This window comes from Etheostoma cragini, chromosome 7 (genome assembly GCF_013103735.1).
Source record: "Etheostoma cragini isolate CJK2018 chromosome 7, CSU_Ecrag_1.0, whole genome shotgun sequence".
Lineage (NCBI taxonomy): Eukaryota > Metazoa > Chordata > Actinopteri > Perciformes > Percidae > Etheostoma > Etheostoma cragini.
In genome coordinates this window covers 7580709-7592929 of record NC_048413.1, presented here as the reverse complement: position 1 = coordinate 7592929, position 12221 = coordinate 7580709, and the positions used below count along the sequence as shown (strand labels likewise).

The window sequence follows — 12221 nt, the reverse complement described above, 5'->3', positions numbered from 1 at the left end:
CACAATTACTTCACCGCTACATCAAATGCAGCAATGTGAACACAATGTCCCCTTCACTAAAGTTTACATTTTCATGCATTTGGAAGCAGCTCAATATGTTAAATCTTTCTTTCTCAATTTCTACAAGCTGGACTGGCGATGCTTGCATTATTAGCAGTTCTCATCCATGTGTAAATGGACCCTGGGCTCACTGACATAGAACCCACTCCTCTCGTCCCTCTCCCCACCCCTCTTTTCTTCAGCTGCCTTAGAGGGACATTGATAATAGTTTTGCATGAAGACACTGCCAATTAGAATATGTTCTCTGGTATAATTATAGCGCGTGGGCCAAAAGAGCACTGAGCTCACCTGTTTTTTTTATTTTTTATTAGCAAGAATGTCCTCTACTCTCCAACTCACCAAAGATGAAACCATATATTACGCATATTTTATGTGACCTGCATAGTTGGTAGTAGACTCACCTTTAGTAATCTCCCCAAAACATGCAGGTGCTGTAATCTTGCTGTAGTAGTGTGGTAAAAGACATCAATGAACATGTATAAAAGGGTTAGGATTTTAAAAAAGAGACTGTGAACGGTGCTAGAGCATTATAAATGTATATATATATATATAAATATAAATATATAAAAGCACTGACATCCTTCAGCACAAGGTAGCCTACAAATGGCACTTGAGTGAGATGTGAGGGACTTTTGATCCAGTGACTTTCTAGTCAATTGGTCCTCAGGATGCTTACAGCCACAGTCACCACTTGCTGTCTGTTATGTAGTGGTCTTAGCTGCCTGTGTGCTCAACCCCATGTCATGTCTCAGTGCAGGTGTTGATATCTCAGCAAATGTGTCACCAGGAAGCAGCCCCCAGTGTGTCATGTGACAGCACAAAATTACATTCCAAGTGTGCGTTCTGTGTGTGTAAGTGCGCGTTCAGTGTGTATGTGTGTGTGTGTGTGTGTGTGTGTGTGTGTTTGTGTGAGTGTGTGTGTGTGTTTGGGTGAGTGTGTGTTTGTGCGTGTTCTAGACAAGAGAGGTGAGGAGAGCAGTTGTGAAGTGTTTGTGTTTTCCCAGATGTCAGTGAAAGGGTACAGTGTAGTGATGGATGTTGGGGCCAGGAGAGGTTGGGTGGGGGGGGGTGAAAGGGTGCAGCCTATATGTGTGATTGATGGGAGATGATTGATGGCTGGCCTCTATATGAAAAGCTTACTGCACAAGGTGAGGGGTAAAAAGTTCAAACTCGGGACACCTATGGTTAAGTGCTGCCTTATCAATTGTCATTAAGAATCTTTGGGTGCATGTGGGTGGGGCCCTGTGCATCTGATTGTTGGTGTGCTGTCTCTATGTGTGTCATCTGTGGGTTGACCCCTGTGGGGAATTGGCTAAGTAGGCTAATTCTGCCTCTGCCAGAGCCTGTAGACAGGGTCAGAGGGGCATGATGGGAGGCAGAGATAAGCAACAGGGTCATACACGGCCACGACGCACCACACTGCCTGGATGCACCGCACGCATGTAACAACTCTGACACATGCAGGTCGTGAACATGGTAGTGGTCCACAGCCAGAGCTCAAGGAGCTGACGCTAGCTGTTTGACCAATGTGACATGTGATGCAGGACATGCCCTGAATAGAGATGGCATCCTGTCAACACAAGGAAGATGAGATGAAGTGGACCAATTACGTGCCTGCGTAGTTGTATTTTACTAGGCTAATGCACATCAGCTAGGCTCATGTAGTAGCAGTGCAGCCAGTGCTGTCTTTTATTTGGGTCTGTTTCTGTTTGTTTATCATTTTAAAATCTGAAGCGTGCCGGGGGAGAGTAGTGGAATGCTGAGTGATTGATGTGCCTAGCTCTAGTAATACACATTCCCTTTAAGATAGGAAGTGCAACAGTGCTTAAAATCAATACCAGTGTTCTCCTGCTGACTGCTTGAACAGCACTACAGCTAATTCAGGCCGCACCTGTCAGAGCTGGGGAAATCTTTCCCTTCTCGGGCCTTACACTTTAATTTACACCCACAGCCTCGCTGGCTTCCATTTCCATTAAAGGGAGAGCCTGGCATTATGGCTTTAATGAAGGCCACAGCCAGGTTGTGATTTAAGATGGCCGTTACCCCGCACCTTCACTCCACAGGAGGGAACACACTTAAAGGGACAATTAGGATTTTCCTCTCCTACATCCTTCCAGATAGCCATGCTCATTCTTTCCATTTTCCTTTTTAAAGCTGTGTCCATGATGCTTCAGCTGATGGGATCTGAAGGCGCCTGTGGGAGGAGAGGGAAAAAAAGGGAAGGCACAGACACACTGTGGTTTCAAATCTAGACAATAACATTTCATTTGACCTCATCATGGGCGTTGCATGGTGCTCCTATCACAAGCAGACATTTGTTGTCCATCATAAATGACACAAATGTCTCCTTGAGGGGCTTTTTCACGGGTGTTTGTATGCTGACAGATGGAGAAACTATTGACTAGAGGGTGTCACAAATTGGTCAGCCCAAAGAGGTAATGGACACCTGTGTGTCGTATAGAGATAGCTCGTTATCCTGAGCATCCCATAAATGAAACATGAGTGGAACAGTTGCACATTAGTGTTTCTTTTCTCTACTGTTTGTTTTATACGGCTGGTTAACAGCAACCCATCTCAAAACACAACAGAGAGAGTGCTTCTACGCCTGTCATCCAGATCGCTCTGTACTGCTCCTTTCTTGCATAAAATACAAAAACATAGACTAGACTTGTTACAGCTGTTGGAGTGTTGAATCGTTGGGCTATGTCAGCCAATTGCTTTGACTTCTACGCAACTTTGGAACATAGAAATGTATTCATATGCTGACATGACCACATAACACACACACACACACACACACACACACACACACATTGTATATTGAAACTATCAAACAATAAGCACCAGTCCTTAGAGGGCCCTACAATGACACTGAACCTAACCGCCCCCACGTCCCAGCGCAATAGCCCTCTCTCCTCCCACATTCACATCCACATCCACAGCAACAGCAGCAGCAGCACTCCAAAATGAAACCGAGCCCCTTTAGACAGCTTCCAAAGACAATGCTTTTATTAAAACCTACAGCATCGGCGCCACCCCAGAGGCGCGGGCACACCAACAACAGAGTAGAGCAGAACTGAGAGGCAGCCTGAAATCTACTAATGACTGTTTGTTTGCTATTGTGTATGGTGTTTGCTATTGTGTAAGTAGCCTGTGAATTTGTGCAGATATGTGTGTACGTGTATGTATGTGTGTGTGTGTGTGTGTGTGTGTGTGTGTTTGTGTGTGTGTGTGTGTGTGTGCGCGTGTGTGTGTGTGTGAGAGAGAGAGAGAAATAGATAGAAGGAATTGTGTTTCCGCACGTGTATACATTCGTAAATGTACTCTTCGTATGCGTGACTACACATTTGATAAACGCATTGTGGATGAACATATGCAGGCATTTTTGAATGAATTAAGATGGCATGTGTCGTCATAAATAGCGGCGAAACTGTGTCCAAGTGTTTTGAATTAGAAACAATGTGCTTGTGTATACTATGATTGTGTCTTTTTTAATAAGAGAAATAGTATCTGGTTGAGTCTGCCACTGCGAATAAGACCTCCCTAGGCCTATGTGTAAACTCAGTTTCTGTCACCTAGTCTGGCACATGGTGTGAGTAAGTGCTGGGGTGTCGGTGTGTGTGTGTGTGTTGGGGGGGGGGGGGGGGGGGGGGGGGGGGGGGGGGGGGGGGGGGGGGGGGGGGGGGGGGGGGGGGGGGGGGGGGGTTGCGGCTGATGTGTAGGATGTGCCAGAGAAGGGCGTCTGATAGGGTTTGGTCCTAATGCTTTGTGGCACTCGTTGGCTGGCAGAGTTTCAGAGGAGTGTGAAAAAGAGAGAGAGAGAGACATAGGGAAAAAGAGAGAGAGAAGTACAAGTTGGAGAGGGGGGAAGACACAAGATAAGATTGCAATGAAACAAAGACAGTAGGACACATGGCACTGAATCAAGCCAGAGTTATGGTAAAAGCCAACATATCAAGTAAATGTGAAGAGACTGTTTGTTGAGGTGAACTAGTGTGGTCTCCTTCATTTCTTTCCTCTGCCTGTCCTTCTTCTTTTTTTTGTTTTTTTTCCCACTCATCAAGAGGAAAAGTTTAGTTTGTTGCATAGTGACACTTCTTCCCTGGCTGCCCCATTCTGTCGGGCGCTGGAGGACACTGTGCTGCGCTGCTTCCATCCAGTCAACAGCCCTGACAAGGACAGCTATGCCCACCTGGGGCCTTGCTGGCTGGGTGAAATGAAGCCCACCAGGGAAAGCACAGAGGACATGAGTGAGGTGAATCCAGAGAGCATGAGGTAAGAGTGAATGAAAGAGATGAAAAATGGCCATCGAAGGAAGAGTGAATATGATGGAGCGAGAGCAGTTTGGAAAATGGAAACATGTCGATAACAGAAGCGAACGGAAGAGATGGAGATGGGAGGTATAGTGATGGATGGGGAGAGGAGAAGAAGAAGTGAGGGGGAGAGGATTTACGCAAACAGACGAAAGAGCAAGAGAAAGATGGAATAGATGGGGATTGAGCTGACATTGGGCGAGGGAGAGAAAAACGAGAAAAATAGAGTGGGTAAACAGCAGATAGAGATGGAAGGAGGTGAGCAATGCATTCAACTGACAGATAGAGAAAAGTCCTGTGGTTTTGGGGCATGGGAGGGAGAATGCAAACGGTCAATAGATTACAGCTAGTGCTGGGCCGAGTGCCTGGGCCTCAGACTCCTAGCCAACTTAATAGTGCCTCTTGTTTGTCTGTCCTCTAAAGTAATGCCCAAGCCAAGCCCAGGGAAGCAGCCTGAGCCCGAGGCTAGTGGAAATGGACAGGGGACTAGATATATGTTAGTTCTCATCCCAGCTGCTGTATATTACCCTGGCCAGCTTGCCCACCGGAGACTATTCAATAGAACATAGAACATCATCTAGCTTTATTGCCTTTATTACACTACACTCGCCAGGGCTGCTGTAGAAGGCCAAGAAGGGCAGGATCAGCTCTAAGAATGAATCCTTTTTATTGTGTGTCCATTTTTGTATGGTAATAGTCAGTGAAGTATATAGTATGTTTTTACCTGCGTGACTGTAGCTTTAAAAAAAGGGGGCACAGAAGTAAAGGATACTCATTTCTGCGATGCTAAGGTTATACAAGCTACAGAGTACTACAAACGCAGCATGAAAAACAAGCAGGCCTTGCCTTGCTCAGTATGCCAATATGGAGGAGGAGGTGGTGGGAAGTAAGGAGTGCAGCCAGTGGCTGGCCACAGGAGAGAGGGGATAAATAAATAGAGGAGGAAGTTGATGTCAAGCAGGTGTTCAAGGAGAAAGTGTCAGCCAAGCGGGCCGAGATGGGGAGAAGTGCTGCCTCTGCAGCCTCATAATAAAGACTTAATTCAATTAGCGCTTCTGCACCGGTGAGCAGCGTGCAGGCTGGCTGTCATGGAGCGGGCCATAGACACAGCAGAGCACACCCTCAGCCACCTAGACACATAGACGACCAGCCCAATACCGACCCAGCACTTCACTTTGCTCTCGCTTCTTCTAGCTCTATCCCTTAGGTAAACGCACGCGTGCACACACACACACACACACACACACACACACACACACACACACACACACACACACACACACACGCACACACACACATATGTTTGAGTCACTAAGCAGTCCAGACACTAAACCCTGCCTACACATCTCTCTTACTCACACACCGACATTCTCAACACACAGACACACTGCCTCATTTCTCACACTCATCCCCCCCTACAAACTAAAGTCTCTTCAGCTCCTCTCCCTTCATCCCCTTGATTTTCTATTTTCAACCCCCCTCTGCTATCCACCCCCTCTTGAACCATCCTCTTCCACCTCGTCACTCTGCTCTGTTTGTGCCGTGTGGCCGTATGTCGGCTTGTTGTACGGTGAGGGTTGTAACTGTGAGTCCCTATTTTCAGCCCTGTGCCCAGTTGGGTGCTGTCCTGTAGGCATATGGTGTAGCGGATCCCGGATCCTAGGCCTTTCGAAAGCTCTAGGGGGCATTTCAGTTAAAAAAAGCCTCTCGTCCCACGCACTTCTCTATGCCATACCCTGGAATCTGGTCTACCGCTCTGATTTGGGGGTGGCCCGAGAATGCCTGTTCCGGACTGGTGACTTCACAGTCCCATGCACCCATGGGACTATAGCATCATGGAGCAATGCACAGGAAAAAACAATTACCGTAAAAGCTCCCACACATACAGGAAGGTGGAGAATAAGGGAAGGAAGAACAGGAAGTGGCAGAGGAACAAGAGTAGGAGGAAAAAGGACAGGACACACGGCTTCAGTGAAACCGTTTGCAGTTATGTAAAGAAAAGGAGTAAATAGGTTCTGGATAGTTGCCAGAGAGCTGGGTGACTCACCAGCAAAGAACAGACACGATATGGGTGCACACAAACACACACACTGGCACACATTCTGTCCCATTTCTTCACCCCAACTGAGCTACACAGTACAGGAAGTACAACGGATGATGAGTTGCCAGTGGCACCATTCAGTGTGTTAGAACAGCAAATGGCAGGACTGACCCCTTGCACCTCTTCATCATTTAGCGACCAAGAAAGAGTAGCAGCCTGGCTTTCTATGTACCTTCTACACCAAGGCCCACTTTGTGAATCACACACATACACAAGCACCCTTATTTACTTGACCTTTGCCCTTCATCCATCTGGTTGACCTGCACAGTTTGTTTCACTGGCTCACTGTGCATGAAACACTCTGGGTAATTCTTATCTGTCTTATTCTGGAAGATGACTAGCCTGTTGATTCTGATGAGACATCTTCATTACTGTAGATTTGTATTAGATAGACAGCCCTCCACCCAGACCCTTACTACTTTAAATGCTTCATTAAAGAGAGGAGAGGATGGAGTGGGTGGAATGTGGAGGATAGCCATCTATTAATTTTGCATCAGTGAATTCATCAATTCAAATATAAGTCAATTGATAAATTATTCAAATCTTTTTTTGTCGCATTTGAGAGGAGTGCGCAGTAGGAAAGGTGAGAACCATTTCAGATTGGGTAATTAATATTCATAAGTTCTTTAAATGAAGTAAGAAAAATACCTATCAATTTCCTATCAAGATTTTTTTTCATTAAACGCTCGTATAATTAAAAGTGTTTGAGTGAGACAATTCCCCCGATGGTACAATTCCCTACAATTAAAAGCAAAGGCTTTGATTTCTCTCGTCCTCCTTGTCTCCCTTAACTCATTGTTGTCGTTACTACCATCCAAATCCTGCAGACCTTTTTACATCACTGTTTGACTGATAGAGCTCTGAACAAGATGAATGAATAAGGAGATGATGAATCTCCCCTAGCCACATCATGAGTAAAGATAATTAACAAGCCTGTGCAAAATGCGCGATCTCCACCTGCAACCAACCGCTGCCTTGCTAAGAGGTCTTGTATTTGTTTACTGTATGTCCCATTTTTCATCATCTCTCCGATTAGTCCTTCTTTCTGTTTGCTAAATTGTAGTGCTCGGGGGAGTTATGGAGACAGGTCAGCTAAGATTTAAAGTAGTTCTACGCCTGACCCAAAGGAAAGCACTGCTGGATACATTAACATGATAGCGATATGATTATGTTGGAATGGACATGAAGGGTTTCAATTATTTACAGGTGATGTGCCCGTGAATTGGCAATGAAGTGGCTCGTAAATTACCCCCTCTGTCTAATCAAGCCTCCAGCAGAATAATGGAGCAAGTACTGCCAAGGATGAAGCTCTCTCTCTCTCTCTCTCTCTCTCTCTCTCTCTCTCTCTCTCTCTCTCTCTCTCTCTCTTTCTCTTTCTCCCTCTTTTTTCTCTCTTTTCAGTGTTTTGGGTGGGGAGCAGGGATTGGCCACTTTAACAGTGGGATGATGACACTCCCCAGATGACATTGGTTGAAAGGCAAGAAATGTGCCAGTGAGCACAGGTTTAAAACCTCTCCACTTCATCACTGCTCAGTGCTTTACTGCGCTTTATGTCACCAGACAATGATACAGTGACAGCCAAGCCTCAAAATGTGCAGCACCAGCACCTAATGTGCGCCTTGGTTTTGTGCCTGAAAGAGAGGAGAGTATGAGACAGACACATAGACACATTGAAAGGGAGAGAGAGAAAGAGAGAGAGAAAACCAGACAGGAAAATAGAGGGCTGCTGTAAAGGTCTGCATGGCCCCGCTCCAATGCAGCCTTCCCAACAGTAGCAACACTGTTCAGACGAACCGCAGCCAGCTAACAGTCACTGGCTACTTTCTAGCATCTTCTTTGGAGGCCTGTGGTGTGGGATCCTGCTCAGGTGACTGAGGTGACCTGCTGATATTTATGCAACCTACCAGCTCTAACCACCAAGGAGAGTACTCCACCTGTACATAGCAACCCACCTGCCCGCTTTCTGAGATTTTAATTGGTGACCAAAATGTTTACCTTAATGCTGGTGTGAGTTTTCTTTTTTTTTTAAACCATTGTAAGAATCACATGGCCATTTCTCAAGTGTTTTGGGTAATTGTATTAAACCTATTCTAAGAAAACAAAGACAGGGATTCGCCTTCCCCACCCACCACCATCACAATCCATAATCACCTTAGGCGGTTTACAGTAGAAAGAGGAGAGGGAGAGAAGAGAGAGCTAGAAATGACAGGAAGATGGAGAGGCAAAGGGGAAGTGAGATACAAGTGAAATGTAATGGAGAGAGAGTACCACCTACCGTTGTTGGTGTCCTCTGGCAGAGAGTATCATTTTTAGGGGAAGACAGGGTGGTCTGTTCTCAGGCAGAGCCTCAGCGCTCGTTTCCTCTCTCTTTCCCCGAAGAAATGAATCTGAGGTGATTGCACCCACAATTAGGGCATGAGAGGATTAGTGGCGAGTTGGGAGGTGGTTGGGGGCTGTTTTTTGTTTGTGCACTTACTAGTCCCTGTTATGCATTGTGGCAGTGGATCTGCACTTTTTTTTTTTCAATCCCTGTGTTTTCAAAAATAGAAACATCACAAACAAAATAACAAGCCAATGTGCAAGAGGAGAAGAGGGCAAAACAAAGAGCCCAATGTGTGCTGTGCTACTCTGTAACTTTTCCTGTCAGTGCGTAACACATCCTTGGAGACCAAACCCCAGCAACCCCCAAAGGTGTAAACACCCCCCACCTTTGCATCTACTTCAATTGCCTTTAATTTTCATACAGACAAACACAGCGCTCACAGGGGGAGACTAAGCATTAGGGTTATAATGAGTTTAAAGCACTTAAAAGCTTTTGGCCGTCCTGACACAGGAGATGCAAGGGTCCAGAGGAGCAGGGAGGCGTCACGCTCCAGATTTTAGAGAGCAGCAAGTCCCAGATGTGTGTGCTTGAGGGTTAATAAGTTTGTACGTGTAGGTTTGTGTTCTGTGTTGCATGTATGTGCATGCAAAGATTGGCTTTTCTCCAGGAGCCTTGTGGCATGCCTGTAGCTCTCCTCCTACAGTGTGGTGAGTGGCAGTCTGTGTTAGCTCACTGCTTCAACACAGTTAGATTCCAGTGTCATGGAATCTTAGGTTGAATCTTTAGAGCTCTCTCCCTTAGGTCACACATGGAATTTAAGAGCTTTTCTGAGGCAAAGAGGTGTGACTCGCCCTGAGACTCCCCACTCGCTCTTCTCTGCATCTGTGTCTCTTTTCTTTCTCACTCTTACTTATTTCCCCTCGCTCTATTTCCCCCTGCTACACTCAAGAGTCATGGGGCGCACACTCAGCGTTAAACCAATTTCATTTAGTATGTTTTCACATTTTTATCCAATCACGGCATGCTCAGAGGTTTCAAAAGCCACATGAAGCTTTTATTGGGGCCTAATTAAGGATCTCTGATTTAATCCATGTAATTTAATAGAGATCAGTCATGGGTGTGAGGCTTTTGCTTTGTGCATAGGGAAGCAACGTTGATGCATTGCAACCCCTGCCTTCTTTTACCTAAGCAGGCGAGGGTTAAAGGGATACGCGTTAGCATGAATGTATGGTTTCCACACTCCACCAGTCGGGCAACAACTGTACAGAGGCTGAACAAAGGGAAATTTAGAAATAGAATATTTTGACTTACACTTTTAGGCTTCTCTCACATGCACTCTTGTTTTTAATTGACAGCCTGAGCTTCAGAACACATGCGCTCAGGTGGTTTCACTGCCACCAGCAGATCAGTCTGTACCCGACGCCATCAGCTCTGTAATTGCCTCTTGGCTTACTCATTGTTCTCATTCATTTGCCTCTCCGCATACAAAAAGGGGCTGAAGTACTTTCAATTGTTATTTTTGTTTTTCGGAGGTGCGTCTACATCATTGAGTGATTGGTGCAGGCTGCCTCATTACAATTGTTCACAATTACAGTCAACCCTCAAGACTGTCTGATAAGTTTTAGCTAAGTCTTGGATTGTGATAATAGTATAACAGCATTGCTCTTGCAGAACGATTCAAACGCAATGCTGAGCAGCAGTTTCTGAGCCTTCCAGTGAACGACTTGAATGAGAGTGATAGAGAACTGCGTGGCATTGTTCTGTCCTTTTCAGTAGCCCTCCACACCCCTCTAGCCAGCCAGTGTTGTGACGCATTGAAGAGCAGAGAGAAACCCGGGTTGGCTGAGGTGAGGGATCGCGTGCTGGGAGATGTCTAGACAGTCAGGGATAACAGGACAGACAGAGAAAGGGAAGGCGACTGGCAGAGGAGTCTGGGCCAGAGGGAGGCAAATGTTGAGGGCATGGCTGGATGGGCACCTTATCTGAAATCATGTCTCGTCGCTGTAGACTTCAGCTTCTAGATACTAACGGCATTGACAGTTGACAGGAATAGCGGCCCCTTGCTGGCCCAACAAACCATCACTCACTCCTGCCTCAGTCAATGGCATCCGTCTTTGTTTCTACCCTGACTGTCTGCCACTTGACTCCATGTTGTGGCGCATGGAAAATGCAGCCAAACCAGTCAACCAGCAAATTTTAATTCTTCTATGTATCTTCAAGAACTCACATTGTTTCATAAAACCAAGGTCTGTGGCAGTCATCCTAGATATGCACTCTCTCAGAGACTTCCTGTCTGGCTCTGCCAGGCTAAACTACATGGCTTTCTTCTGTAAAGTCACATATTCATTGGATATCTTGACTCTTATACGAAGTAAGAGTTTTTTTTTTTCTTTTTCCAGCTGATCTATGGCAGATGAGGAAAGGTGTGATGACTAATATCTCCTATGTGTAAGACTTGGGCTCATCTCTCTAACGCTCATTATGCCTGAGCCCTACGACAGTTTGGAGGGCGTCGGAGGCATTGCCACGTTGGCCATATGCTTTCCGCGGCTCCTATCTGTCAGAATGTCAGAGCGTAGCAGGGGTATGCTTTTCTGCACCAACAGAGGAATGGAGCATAGCACTACAGGAGGGCCTTATTACCTACAAACCCTGCAAGAGAGGAATGGGCTTGCAGGCATACTGAGCGTTGTGTTTAGAAACAAAGGGTGAGCCATTTAAAAGGCACTCTATCCAACCAACCGCCCCTTCCTCCCTGGAGCTCCATTATCCCAGCAGAGAATTTAACACAGGATTTTTAGAAGCAAATGCTTTTACAAATTCCCAAGTAATTAAGGCAACCAAATTGATTCCCTCAACATTTTCAATTGAACTTTTGCTTTTGTGTCACCATCTGGCCAATCCCCTCTCACCCACAACCCCACACGTCACATCTTTATCTGGATTACCACTAAGGAATATATGTTGTGGCCGACAATCTCCTATAAAGAGATAAAACAAAGCCAAGATTGACATTTATTTTTCTTCTGGCATTTGAGGATGTGTCACAGTGCTTGCTTTTTGGGTATCAAGTAACTCTGTGTCTGTGGTTTTCAAATGTTTTTATGGTGTTACAAAGCAGTGTTTTCTGTCTAAACACCTGGCGCCTTTTCTTTTTAGGCTGTGCATAGATCATTTGGCTGTTAGTGAAGGTCCACAGAGCACAGTGATCCCAGTTTTGCATTGTAATGCACAATAGAAAGTGGTACAGTCCCTCACAATTCCCATCCCTCTATCTCCATTGATCCATTACATTTATATCGGGAGCCTGATGGCACATGGACAGGACAAAAATCTAACTTTTGCCTTTGACAATCTGTAATCCATACTGTCTGAATTAGGATGCATTAGTGATCTGGTCCCTTCTTAATCAGTTAGTTAAAAT

General features: G+C 45.7%; 1 protein-coding gene across 10 annotated transcripts in view; it reads left to right on the top strand.

Moving 5' to 3' along the window:
• Window positions 1-12221, top strand: part of camta1a (calmodulin binding transcription activator 1a) — a 282833-nt gene that overhangs the window by 125217 nt on the left and 145395 nt on the right. The gene's annotated exons all lie outside the window — the stretch shown is intronic.